Below are 13,549 nucleotides of genomic sequence, written 5' to 3'. Positions count from 1 at the left end.
TTAGCTACAACTCTGAGCAGGCTAAACATTTCCCTATTTGTAGAAATTATTTGCTTAGCTGTCCTTTTTCTCGTAGTGAAAAGAAAAGGACCCTATTTCCACAGATCAAAATTTTGGTGAACTGAAAACCAATGGCGTTGGAATGAGATTTGTTTTAACAATATAGGCTGTCTCCGCTTTTCACAATGTCTAATTCACCCTTTGTCCATTGCTTCACTGCCTCGCAAATCCAAATATTGCTGCGGTTCCTAGATCCCGAACCTGGACAGTATTTTACCAAGTGGCTCGCCTGCCATCTAGTGGGGGAAGACGTAAGTGAATTATTATTTATTGATTGATTGATTTATTGATTTATTTATTTAGACAAACGGACTGGCTAGCTATATAACCTCTAGGACCTTGAACGGTGATGATAAGAGCAATTCCTTACATTTGAATAGCAGTTTGCCATTTCCCCGTATAGTATTTTAATTAATCCTCCCTCGGAACAAGTGCTGTGTTATAAGCAGATCTTCTTTGCCCTAATTTTCAGATGAAAAAACTGAGTCTGAACATTAGCTTATACAGGGTCATACAGGTGGGCTCAAACCCAAGTGCCACATTCTTTTTGCTAAGCCTAACCCTTCCGAATTTAAGTTCCTTTGTTTCTACATTTCTAGCTCTACTCTATGAATGATTTTGAAAGTCTCTATTTGCCACAAGTACATATATTTTAGGAAACTTCCATGGATAGTTTTTTAAAACGAACATGACCCATCCAAAATACCCCTTCTCAAGAAAAAAAAAATCAAAGAAGGCCAATGCAACTTTTTTCAGGCAAATTTTTAATTAGTATTTATCAAAAACAGGGTATGCGTTAAGATCCATTTTCTAATGGAAAATGGAAGGTGCCAAAAGTGGGCAGAAGACACTGGCCCACTTTAAATCCTTAAGATATATAATTAAGATATTAATATATATAACATATAAGATATATAATATATATTAATATACATAAGATATATAAGATTATTATATAATAATAATAACTAAGATATAAGATATATAATAATAATAACGCTTTCAGTGTAATACGATCCCCTTACTTTTAGGTCTACAGAATGTTGTTTGCATATGGCTTTGAGAGTGTAAGAAGGGAGATTTGTGGGCTCTTCCAGGAGCTACTAAAGTGCCTCTGTCTTAGAACAGCAGCCTGTGTGCTTAGTGATGACCAAGAACCAGATTAAATCACCAGAGGTCAGGGCAACCCGTAAGAAAGAGTCACGTTTGCGATGACACCCATCTGCTGGGTCTACAGCTGGGCACACAGTGCGAATGGATGGAATCATGGGCCGCCTGCTACACACAGCTGTACGTGTTGAGTGTGTCCAAAAATGCCCAAAGCATCAACCCAAGAAAGAACAGTTTCCACAACTTTGCAGATCACTGTTCTCAGGCCCTGCCTGTTTCTGGTGAGCCTGCCCCCAGTGCGAACGCTTTAGGATTACTTGCAAATAGCCACCCCTTCATACTGAACTTTCGGCTTCGGGTAGGAGTATGAAAACTAAGGCCCCTGGGACATAGGAATTAAATCCTTGTATCGCTAGACTTTCCACGCCACCTTCAGTTTAACCACAGGCAGTGCCTACCGTTTGCGAGCTTTGCGGGTAGTGTGATTTGTAGATAGAGGCGCTCTCCAACTCTGGCTCGGACGTGAGCCTGGAACCATTTTACTGGCTGCCCCCATCGTCCCGGAAGCCAACGTTCCGGTTGGGCCATTTTAAGCTACAGGGGCCTGGTTATTTATGGGGCTAGCACATGGCTGAACCCGGGTGTACCTTACCAGTTATGCCGAGAGGGTAGAATCGAACATTCTGAAATAGCCCCTGAGGTTCACTACTGGTTTTTTCAAGCCCGTCAGGTCATCCTAGGTACGTCCCTACAAGTTCACAGCACAAGAACTCCCTAAAGTTGCTCCTATTTATATCACAACTATCATTATCGTTACTATTACTACTGACCACACTGCTGCTACTAACGACGACGCACACCGTACGGGGTTCCCTCTTGTTAGACACTGTTGTAGGGGCTGCATATGCATGAACTAAACCAATCCTCACGGACTGTACCTGTGCAATGTTCACACCAAGGCCCAGAAAGGCGAAGAGACTCGCCCAATCTCAGTAGTGAGCCTGAACGCGCACGGTGCGGCAACGACGGAACCGAAGCAGTCCGATTCCAGAGCCCTAGCTTCTAATTGATATGGCCTCAAGCCCAAAGCACAGTCGGAAGAAGAAAGGACGCATCACCGACGCAATGAAGTCCAGTGACCAGCTTGCCCTTCACGACCTTCCGTGGTCTAGCGGCATCTCCTATTTCCCTCGCCCTGGGCCACTTCCAGCCTAGTCCGCTGTGGCCGCTGCAAAGGGCTTACCAGTAACAGGCCAACCCTGGATTCACGTTGTTCCTTCTATATTATCCCCTCCCTCACCCCTTTCCCTGTTGAACTTCTCATCCATTAAGGCCCAGCTGCGATTCAACCTCTTTGGTAAATATTTACCTGGGGCCCCAGCTGGAACCAAATACACTCACCCTTCTACCCTCACTCACTGCCCTCTGCCTGAGCTTCTCCTAGGGTGCTGAGTACCTTTTACCTGAAATTGGAATTATTTACATGCGTACCAGTCAGTCACACTCACCGGACTATAACCTCACTATAGAAAACCCAGCACAACCCCTGCCTCAACCATGGCTCCTTGGTTCCCTAAATATATTAACTCACAGGTTCCCTTGGCACTTTGTTCTTACCTTGTGTATAATACTTAACCTTACCGCAGGGTGCAGTCATTGGTCTGGGTATGTGCCTTACCCAAGAAGGTAAACTCCGTGAGGGGGAACAGTGGTCATATATGTGTGTGTGTGTGTGTGTGTGTGTGTGTGTGTGTATGTTTATAAAGTTTATTTATTTTGAGAGAGTATGTGTGTGCGTGCACGCATGTGAGCAGAGGAGGGGAAGAGAGAGAAGGAGAGAGAGATTCCCAAGCATGCCCCACAATGCCAACGCAGAGCCCGACACTGGGCTCGGACCTGTGAACAGTGGGATCATACCCGAGTCAAAACCAAGAGCCACACGCTTAACCGGCTGAGCCACCCAGGCGCCCGGGCAGACGGTGTTTCACTTGTCTCTGTATCTTCAGCCTAGCACAATCTCCTGCTCATTTGCTTGTCGAATGAATGAAGGAGGGAAGCCCTTCCTGAATCTCCCCAACTAGAAGTAATCACTCCCTTCTCCGAATACCAATAGCTCCTTGTTCTTCCATGTGCTTTTTTTTTTTTTTTTTTTTTTTTATCTTTGTTAGCGTTATCCATGGACAGGTCTTATCTCCTTGTTAGACTATAAGCATCTTAAGGTTGGAGCTATGCCTTAGGCATCTCCATGGTTCCATTACCTAGCAGAATTCCTGGTCTAGTAAATGGGCTCGATAAATGTTTTTATATGAGAGAGAGCATGTGCAACTGGGGGAGAGGGCCAGAGGGAAAGAGAATCTTAAACAGGTTCCGCACTCGCACTCAGCACAAAACCTGACGCGGGGCTCAATCCCACGACCCTGGGATCGTGACCTGAGCTGAAACCAAGAGTTGTACGCTCGTCCCTGAGCTGAAACCAAGAGCTGAACACTCAACCGACTGAGCCACCCAGGCACACTAAATATTTTCTGAATGAATGACTCATCACAAGGAATGGAGCCCCTGAATGATGGGCTCACCAGTGGTCTCAAGGAATAAATGGAAGAAGGCTGAACTATGGGAATCAGCCATGAAGGCTGAGGTGAGCTGTGTGTGGTGGAAAAGCTGTGAGCTATGGGGCCTGTCACTCACACCTATACACACAGGCAGCCATCATTTGTCACTGTCAGTACTGACATGAGAGGCAATTCATTATTCTTTGCTTTGCTACTGGAGATATTAGGAAAACATCAACATCCTCCAAGAGAATAGGACAAAGTGATGAAAACCCATAAAGAAAACTTATTTTCAGATTCATACAATAGGTATATATACATTCTGGGAAAACACGATGTATCCGTTTGTCAGTGTGATTATATCCCAGTCCTAGCCTTCCTTTCACATTATTCAAAACATTATCTTAGCACCACAAGACAAATAATAAACGAAAAAGCTTGTATTATAATGCAATGGCAGGAAAGCTTTAAAATATCATAAAAATATATGGGTCTACAGGTTAATAATGGGACATTCTTATGCCATCAACTGATAAATCAAAGAAGTAAAAATAAAATATCTTGGAATGAAGTAATCTTCAAAACTGAGTTCTTTATAGAATAACCCGACTCTTAAGATTTAAGAGAAGGAAGAATAAGAACACTGGCTGAGAATCTACCGCGTGTCAAATACTAGCCTCCGTGCTTTTACCCACATTATCTAATTTATCGGTCTGAAGAAATCATGGAAGGTTACAGGGCTCGTAAGCATCCAAATTGGAACTTGGTCACATGTCTTCTGTATGCTTACCTTTATTCTGCCCCTCCTATTAAGAATTCACTGCAAATATAACAATTACTGAAACTCCCCATCAGTACCATTTACCTTTATCCCTCCCCACCACAAACACCATTTCAGATGCTATCTGGGCCAGTTAACGGAATTTCTCAGAGATTCATTCAACACATCTAAGTCCAAGTGGTCAGGATTTCTCCCATTCATCTACCCTATCGTCGATGCCTATATTTTTCCTTTAGAGAGTTTAAACCTGGTGAGTTACACAGACTACTAGTCTTTTTAATTTTTTTCATCTTCCCCAAACACAGTTTTAGTAGCCTGATGACAGAAAGCCAATCCTGGCAATCCAAATGGGCTGAGTTCCAATGGATCAACAACTCACTTGGTAGCCTGCCACCAAGTGGCCAATCGCCATCAGAAAATATGGAGCCCAATCCTTCTCTAGTCTGCCGCCGATTAATTAAGTGGGTCATCTTTCCTTGGCAGTGGTGACAGTCCCTCCCAAGCAATCCTATGTGTGAGAGTAGTATGCAACTGGCTTGCAGACGGGACTTATTGCAAACATCCATAGACACTTTCAGACTAGGGAAAAGTTTGTGAGACCGTGTAACAACAAATTTAAGTAGTATTCATGATCAGTATTAAAAAAAGCACTAAGCACTTGTCAAAATGGCACAGTTAATTTCTTTTAGAATTAAATGAAAATGAAGGAACAACAATTAAGCATGTAATTATCCACAAAAATGTTTTTAAGATTTGTAATTACAGTTAATTGCTATAAAATATCATGTTGACTTAAAAAGCTGTTACAAGATTGAAAATAAAGTAACAGCATGGTAAATGCATACTTCCTTCTGTTCGCCCAGGCACACGGGCTAGGGCACAGCCCCAGCTCCCTTTGTGACCCAGCTCCCTGTCGTCCTTCCTCAGCCGGCTACACATCCAGCCTCCCTTACTCTAGTTGTGCCTTTTTTTTTTCCCTCTTTCTCGCTTTGTCCCTGCCCACGTGACAGGTCTTCATATTCTCTGCTCTTGTCCCCCATCTGTGGTGGAGATGCCGAAAGAAAATGATCCATGGGATTAAGAAAAATTAAAACGAAGCCACGGAGGTGATCTGGCTTTAAAATTGGAGTTCTGATGAACTGCATCTGGGTTGACGTTCCCTAAACTGGACCTAACTTCAAAGCATGTCACTTTCATTCACTGTAGCCACAACCGTGTCTTAATCCAAAAGGTTTCCAAAGTTAATTTGCATTATGACTATAGCACGAAGATGAACGTTCAGAAAACCTGTCCTCAGTAAAAACAAGAAAACAAAAAAACATGGTGTTATCTTTTCAAACCACACCTGACATTTAAAAAATTTAAGTGCATGGCTCCATGTAATATCTCTTTGTTAATATCACTATCCTCTTACAGCTGTCCTTGAAAAAGTTGGGAGGGGCGCCTGGGTGGCTCAGTTAAGCGTCCGACTTTGGCTCAGGTCATGATCTCATGGTTCATGAGTTCGAGCCCTGTGTCGAGCTCTGTGCTGACAGCTCAGAGCCCGGAGCCTGCTTTGGATCCTGTGTCTCCCTCTCTCTCTGCCCGTCCCCCCCCCCACCCATCTCTCTCAAAAATAAATAAACGTTAAAAAATTAAAGAGAGAAGAAAAATTTGGGTTACTAGTTACCCATCTGCTCTACTTGGGTGGGGGGAGAGGTTACATGGGTAGTTCAGAGAATCCTACTATTTTCTTCAAGCACTAAAATGCACATATTTCAATATAATATATACTTACTAATCTAACTCGTGCTTGTCCATTTTCACAGCTCCTTATTCGGTAGAATTTACTTATATGTGGCTATAAAGTATCTATATTTATCATTGTTCACGTGTGAGAACAATTTGATCCCCTAAAATATCTCTGCAACATAAAACGTGTACTCTGGCCAGTGTGAGCCTCAAAGCCAATAGCAGAAGTTGTTCAGCTCTGCAACTATGTCTAGCATCTATTGTATGCAAATACCAGAGGAATGGAGATACATGGGGTCTAAATACTTGAGAGAGAAACTAATTACACTTCAGCAATTAGTTTATCATACGAAACCCTGGTACTCCTAGACGGATCCAAACAGAGGGCATCTCTGTAAGCATGTGGTTCCACTGCTATATTAGTATTTGTGAATTCATTCATCTATTCACTCCACAAACCTTTCCTCAGCTGCTGTTCTGGGCATGTCACCATGCAGGGTGCTGGAGACACGTAGAGCAACTCGTTAAATCTCCACGAGAATATGAGGTAGGTACTGTTATGGTTCCTATTTTCCAAGTGCAGCTTAGAGAAGTCATTTGCCCAACATCACATAGCTAGTAAAGTGGCACAGTCACTCCAAAATAACTCAGACGACAGAGACACCTTTAACTTAATCGTAGGGAAGTGGCATTTAATCCAAAATCCTAGGCAGAGAGAGGACTGGTGAAGCCTCGGGGCACTATGGACACCCAGGATTATTTACTGGAACTTTTACTAACTCTCCAGTGCTCTGACGCGTTGTCACCATCACTGCAGGTGGCACCGAATGTGGCCATTCAGGACGACTATGAAGAAGGGGGAACAGCTTCCTCCTCACCTAGGGCCCATGCCAGGGTCTAGCCACAAACAACAGTGACTCTGATGAGTACTCGGGGCTGGCAGACCAGGGACGGCAGCTCCCCGAATTTGAGGGTCAGGCTAGAAAATGCAGCCTATGCCACTAGGACTCAACATGAACTTGATGGCTATTTGCCCCATTTGACAGGGCAGTCTGAGTCCAGTGAAACTGCCTTTTGTATGTTCCCTTCCTCAGACCCCTTAAGAGTCAAAAAACAAAAAAAAAGTCTCCCCACTAAAACAAAAGTAAAAGAAAATGACAAGAATGTGGCCGAAGGAATTCATGGTCCTACTCGTTGGGCCCCATTTTCCTCTCCGAAAACAGACCAAGCAACGCCAAGCATCTCCCTGGGAGGCCAGCTGGAATGCCGTAAGCTGATTTTCAGAAACTCAAATAAGCGGCAGCGGCTAAGACAGAATTAATTCAGGTTACTGTTTTGTGTCTGTTTGCTTGATGTTTTGCAACTGAAGAGCTAAGGAGAAGGCTCTTTTGCTCTTAAGAACTAGCTGAGGGTCCGAGGGGCTAAGCCTGTTTGAGTGTTATGTCCCCCGGCATCCGGCAGCTGTCCAGCCCAGGACGTGCTTCTGGCTTTCAACTAACAGACGCAATCTCTTTATGATGACGCCACCTACAGCCTTACAGAAGAAATTCTGAGCACAGGAGAGAGATCACTATGAGCTCTTATCAGGTAAATCAGAACCATAAGGAGAGGGGGGCTCTGTATTTTTTAAAAGATCCCCATGTGATTCTAAAGTGCATCCAGGCTGAGAACCACAGGTTTAGATGGTTTCAACCTTGGGAGGTTTCTAAGTAACTGGAACTCAGGTCACATGGAGAAGGAGGAACCCTCTAGGCCAGAGCTGCCCAAGAGAAATGTACTAGTATGAGTCATGGATATAATTTTAAATTGTTTACATAGTCCAAAGAAGAAAATAGAAAGTACCAGGTAAATCAATATGATAACATATTTTATATCGCCAAATATATCCAAGATATTATCATTTCAACATGTAATCAATATAAAAACTCATGGAATGATCTTTTCCATTCTAAGTCTTCGAAGTGTGATGTGTATTTTACGCACACAATATATACTCGGCACTGGACAGCACAGCTGTATGTCTGAGTGAATACCCGCCAAGTGGGTATGGCTTTTACCTCCCTATGGGCTGCCACTCCAGAATGGTGCTCTGGAAAGTAATTAAGTGATTTCATCTGCAGAGTCACTGAAAGGGCCAGAGCTGGAAGAGCCAGTCGATATTTGGTCCAACTCCATCACCTATGAACAGCGATCAAAGCCCAAGGGGGGAAGGCTTGTACCAGATTGTGCTCGTGATTTGCTACAGCGCAAAGGCTTTGGAATCTTAGGCCGTTCTCTCTATCCTGAAAAAGACTGCCATTGAAAAGGTGGTGTCTGTGCTAAGTCTCCCTTTTCTTGATTAGCAAAGAAGTATTTTCTGTAGTGCTGAATAAAAACAGAAATTGATCAAAAGGCTATTCGTTTTATGTTAGAAATTAAAATACCAAATTTCCACTTTGTTGGGATTTTTTATTTTAGCACAGCAGGCTTTGGACACCTTATCTGATGCCTCGTCAACTGTCAATTTCAGCGCATACAGGGCCAAATTCACTCAAGAGATCCCCAACTGAACAGAGTGATTTCTGGAACAATCCACACATCTGGTAGGAGTAATCAGAAGCTTCATTAACAGACCTGAATTAAACAAAAGGTTTATCAAGGCTGTTAAGGACCACTGGTTGGTTACACAGACCTCTTTAGTCTTTCATCTGTTTTGTTTTTTTTTTTTTAAGATTTTTAATGTTTATTTATTTTTGAGAGACAGAGATGTGGCACAAGTTGGGGAGGGGCAGAGAGAGGGAGACACAGAATCCCAAGCGGGCTCCAGGCTCTGAGCGGTCAGCACAGAGCCTGACACGGGGCTCGAACTCATGAGCTGTGAGATCATGACCTGAGCCGAAGTCGGACGCTCAGGTGACTGAGCCACCCAGGCGGCCCTCTTTCATCTGTTTTTGAATGAAATGGTAAGGGTTACTTAGATACTAATTGCAAACTGCCTAATACTCAGGAGTGTGTGGTAACTAAAAAGTGGTTCCCTGAGGGAAGGAAAAATAGGATAAAAACAGAGAAGGAGGCAAACCACAAGAGACTCTTAATACAGAGAACGGACTAGGGGGTTGCTAGAGGGGAGGTGGGGGGGGTGATGGGCTAAATGGGTGATGGGCATTAAGGAGAGCACTTGTTGGATGACAACTGGATGTTATATGTAAGAGATGAATCACTGGGTTCTGTTCCTGAGGCCAAGACTACACTGTGTGTCAACTAACTTGAGAATTTAAAAAAAAAAAGTGTTTCCTCCCCACAAAAAAGATGCCTAGGTAACTATCAACATGTGTTTCCCTAATATGCGGCTGTGTACTAGAGAAAGTTATGGGCCAGTGTGTTTGGGTCCTTTTTTGTTCCTGTACTTATCCTCTTCAGTGGTTTACCTCAGGGTTAACCTGGAGACAGCTGTGCCCCACTCAGTACTGGCTTTTCTGTGGCTTGTCAGCATTACGTCACCTAACTGAGCAAAGAGCCGACATGGAGACACAAACAGCCACATACACGCTGGTTCTGTCCTTCATGCGTTCAATCATTCATTGAGCGCCCGTATACAAGGCACTGTGCCAGGCCCCGCAAAGGACAGGACCTCTCTGAGAGTTGGGCGTGAATTTTTACCAAAAAATGCGAAAGGCGGCCCTCCTTCCCAGTCCGTCGTACGTTTACAAGACATTCAAATATCTGCCCAGAGTAAGCAAGACAGTCCTCGTTATGGGGCTTGGCCGGGGTCCTGTTCCTCTGGCAGGATTCACGAGCCATCTGAAGGCGACACACACAGATGACGCTGAGGGGCTGTGGATGTTAGGGGCAGACAAGCCTTTCCCCACAGGAAACCTGGCACCTTCGCTCTCCGCTTCCTCCTCCTCTCGGAACTGAGATTTTTAAGTTTTGCCGCTGAGTGGACGGAGCCGGGGACGCCAGAGACCGCTGAAGATTTTGTTTCTTGACTATGCTGGGAGGGACGGGAAGGGCGCATTTGAGATGAGCCTTGAAGGATGGGATGAGTTTGAACAGCCAAGCGAAGGAAGAGGAGCCTTCTTAGGCGAAGGCAGTGACACGCAAAGGGAGGGCAGGAGAGAAGCTTCAGGACCCCGGGGTGGGGGGGCAGACTCGCTCAAGAGGCCGAGCCCCACTTCTCCTTCGGGGCTAAACACCATGCCCTGTCCTAGAATAATCATCAGCCAAGAATCCGAGAGGGGATGAGAGGATGGGATGGGGAAGGTGAAGGAACAACCGTAAAGGTCTCTCTTCCCCTGGCCGAGTTCCTCTGCCAAAGCTGTTCCAGCTCCCCTTTGGCTTTCCTAAGCATCCCCCCTCACCCACCTCCGGGGCAATAATGATCGGGTGTGGGGGTAAACCCCAAGAGGGCTTTCTGAGCCCCTGCAGAGAGCCGAATAATAGGGCTTTGCAAACGAGGGACTTTAAGAGTCCTTAATCCCAAGAATTTTAATAATTATAAAAAAAACATTTAAAAAAAAAATTTTAAAAAAAAAAAAAAAAAAAAAAAATGTCTGCTACATTAATAAAGCCTTAGTGGACCGTAATCAGGTTTTTATTTAATCTCTTTAGGAAGCCCTCTAATACTCTGCATCAAATACAAACCTAATCTTCTTGTTTCCTCTGAAACTCCACCTCAGCAAATTGTTCATCCCGCCACGGAAAGAAACAAGCCTCTCCAGAATGTATTCTGTGGTTTGGACTCACAGTGATTGTGTTGTGGATTAAACAGTCCTCTGTCAATAGTCATTTTTAAGTTTTGTAGCTTTGCAGTTTCTAAGATGCAAAGATTAAAATATTTTCCAAGTCGTTACCCACAGATATTATCTCTCTGCCTTCTCCAGTCACCCCTGTTCCTCCTTTCCTAAGCCTTCCTGTAATTTACAGACACTCGGGGTCCGCTTCTGGTCTGCCGGGGCACAAGCTGAACACTCTTGTGTCTGGGTCATTCACTCGGCCTCAAATTGCGCTTATACTCTGGTTCCGGAAGCCTTCCCTAGGGGAACTGATCTCAAACTCCAGGGACTGGTACCTGTGTGCTGAGAATCAACCCATTTTCCTCTGCGAGCTGCAATACCTCCTTCCCTAGTTTTCATTATTTTACAAAGTGTGCCAATTTGCTTCTCTTGGGGCTGGGGGTAAATAAAATGCGTCACAAAAACTCTCCCATCCCCCTGTGACCCAAGATAATTAGAGAATTTTAGAAGACGCTCAATGACCCAAAAGTTTTCTATTCCTGCTCTCAGTGAAGGCAGTAGGTCTACTTGGGATGTATCACGCGGAGCACTGCCTCATGTTTGATAGGTTACAGAGTCGTCATCTAAAAGCAATTTCCAGGGGCGTCTGGGTGGCTCAGTCAGTTGAGCATCCGACTTCAGTTTGGGTCATGATCTCACAGCTTGTGAGTTCAAGCCCCATGTCGGGCTCTGTGCTGACCACTCAGAGCCTGGAGCCTGCTTTGGATTCTGTGTCTCCTTCTGTCTCTGCCCCTAACCCACTTGCATCTTGTCTCTGTCTCTCTCAAAAATAAAGAAAACATTAAAAAAATTTTTAAAGAAATAAAAAAAATAAAAGCAATTTCCAAATTGTGCAAACCACCCCTTTTCACATATCCATGAAAACCGACCAGTTCTACGAAAAAGGTTGGGATCTAACTCAGCTGAATTATCTTTACCTTTATAAAATACATCAAAAGATGTCTGCAAATTTTAAGAAACAGAAGTACATGCTAAAATCTCCAGCATTCATAACTTTACTGGGGCAGCAAAAGCCTCCCATGTTCAATATGTTAGGTATTGTTTCCCACATCTGAAAAGTTACTTAGGCTTATTATTACAAGTAACAATACTTCACAACTGTGTATCACATTAAATTTTATGTGTTCGTACGTATTTTCTCACTTGTCTTCACAATAACCCTGTGATATAATAAGCAGAGCAACTATTATTGTTCTTCCCATTTTAAAGATGAGGAAACTGGTGATGAGGTAAAGATTTTACCCAACTAGTCGGTAGTGCAGTGACATGACGAATCCGTGTTTTCTGCCTTCCTGTTCAACATGTTCAACTGGGGTAAACTATAACTTTCTGGCATTCGATACCAAAGACGTCCATTGTCTGGATAAACCAGAAGGGATTACATCAGAGAACTGACCTTGAACGGACAGGCTGAGGGAAGAGAACTGAGGAACTCCCAGATCAAAGGCTCACCTACCTGCTGCCATTAAATGGCAGCGAAATGAAATACTTTTGCCACCTCATGGCTTCACTTCCTCTACACAAGAAACATCGTTTCCTGGGGGCACCTGGGTGGTTCGGCAGGTTGAGCATTCGGCTGTTGATTTCGGCTTGGGTCATGATCTCGAGTTTTGTGGGTCCGAGCCCTGCATGGGGCTCTCACGCCGACTTGCTTGGGATTCTCTCTTTCCCTCTTTCTCTGCCTCTCCCCTGATGGCTCGCTCGCACACGCTCTCTCTCCCGCAAAATAAATAAATAAATAAATAAATAAATAAATAAGAAAATATAGTTTCCTGAATATTTAAATTAAACCTGAAGCTCATAACTTTAAAAAAGTTTCATTCAAATGAAAAGTCAGGTAGTATCTTTAGGACTGGAAGTTCTACTTTCCATTGTATCTCGGCTTTCTATCTGTGAAGGAGCATGGAGTGGCCCTTTAACCACATGAGGCATCGCCACCTGTCTACACTGTCTCCCTACTGACAGGCTATTGGCCAAAGAAGGGGAGGAAGAATCCAGGGCAGGGATGGGCCAGGGCACCAGAGGAACTTTGCTGCCTGTGCCCCATCCCGCCCCTTCCAAAAGGTCTGCTCCCAGTGAAGGCAGCTGGGCATGGCTGTCCCTTCCCACCATCAGCTGAGACGACTCCAGTCAAAGCCAGTACACCTGGTTTCACAGGCTCACAGGGCCCGTGCTGCTGTGCGTGACAAGTCAGGCCAAGATCCAACACATTCCAACGTAATTCTTCGTTCACTGGTCCAGAGATTTCCAAACTTTGAAAAAAGACAGTATCCCAGCTCAGCGCACCCTTGACCTAAGTAAAGCCTGCTTATTGTATTTATCATTTCTCCTACTAAGAAAACTCCCATGCAGGAAAAATGTATTTCTCTTTCCTTTTCTAAATGAACTCGGTTTTGTATTTGAAGCTTACACACTGTTTTCCTCAGGACACTTCGGGTGGGGCAGAGGCGAGGAACGAGATTCAAAACTAGGAAAACTCCAGTCCCAAGATCGAAGGTGGAAAGAGCAGTAAGTGGAGTAGATGGCAAGGAGGTGTGTGG

The 13,549-nt window shown here is 44.3% G+C and overlaps 1 long non-coding RNA gene across 1 annotated transcript in view; it reads right to left on the bottom strand.

The window, feature by feature from the left end:
- Positions 1-13,549, bottom strand: part of LOC121025837 (uncharacterized) — a 56,110-nt gene that overhangs the window by 14,204 nt on the left and 28,357 nt on the right. The gene's annotated exons all lie outside the window — the stretch shown is intronic.

This window comes from Herpailurus yagouaroundi, unplaced genomic scaffold (genome assembly GCF_014898765.1).
Source record: "Herpailurus yagouaroundi ecotype Mexico unplaced genomic scaffold, PumYag 67702, whole genome shotgun sequence".
Taxonomy (NCBI): Eukaryota; Metazoa; Chordata; class Mammalia; order Carnivora; family Felidae; genus Herpailurus; species Herpailurus yagouaroundi.
This window is presented reverse-complemented; position numbering and strand designations above follow the sequence as displayed.